Below are 709 nucleotides of genomic sequence, written 5' to 3' on the forward strand. Positions count from 1 at the left end.
GGTTTAAGTAGTTCTGAGTTCTAGAGGACTGATGACCTCAGATGTTAGGTCCCATAGTGCTTAGAGCCATTCGAACCATTTTGGTGGAGTTGCAGAGAAAACTGTTCGTATCGAAACAAATAAATAAGCCCAAATTATGCCAAAAGGGAAAAAAGACAAATAAAATTTACAGTTTTATGGCCTACAATGATAGTAAATAAGTATACAGCATATTTCATCGAGCCTCATCTTGTATTACTCGGGTGAAAAAAAACTTTTCATAAACTTCTGAAACCCAACTCACAACACTACAAAGAAAGCGTACAGAAACTTGCTGACAGATAAAACTCGCAGGAGAGCTTCTGTAAAGTTTGGAAGGTAGGAGACGAGGTACTGGCAGAAGTAAAGCTGTGAGGACGGGGCGTGAGTAGTGCTTGGGTAGCTCAGTTGGTAGAGCACTTGCCCTCGAAAGACAAAGGTCCCGAGTTCGAGTCTCGGTCCGGCACACAGTTGTAATCTGTCAGCAAGTTTCATATCAGCGCACACTCTGCTGCAGAGTGAAAATCTCATTCTGAAAGCGTACAGAATAAACTGGCAGGTAATTTAGCACAGCAGGAAGACGAGCAGGCAAGCAATATTCCTTCAGCCTGCTTGGGTTGGGCATTGCTTGGCTGGAATGGGAGTGAAGCAGCCTGTCCTTCTGCTGCTAACCTGCAGCAGCTTGTCTGTC

The 709-nt window shown here is 44.3% G+C and overlaps 1 non-coding gene across 1 annotated transcript; it reads left to right on the forward strand.

Annotated features, from left to right (window-relative positions):
- Positions 1 to 410: 410 nt before the first annotated feature.
- Positions 411 to 485, forward strand: Trnas-cga (transfer RNA serine (anticodon CGA)). The gene has a single exon. It is a non-coding gene; the product is annotated as a tRNA-Ser (tRNA).
- Positions 486 to 709: the final 224 nt, after the last annotated feature.

The sequence above is a fragment of the Schistocerca gregaria genome, chromosome X, assembly GCF_023897955.1.
Source record: "Schistocerca gregaria isolate iqSchGreg1 chromosome X, iqSchGreg1.2, whole genome shotgun sequence".
NCBI lineage: Eukaryota > Metazoa > Arthropoda > Insecta > Orthoptera > Acrididae > Schistocerca > Schistocerca gregaria.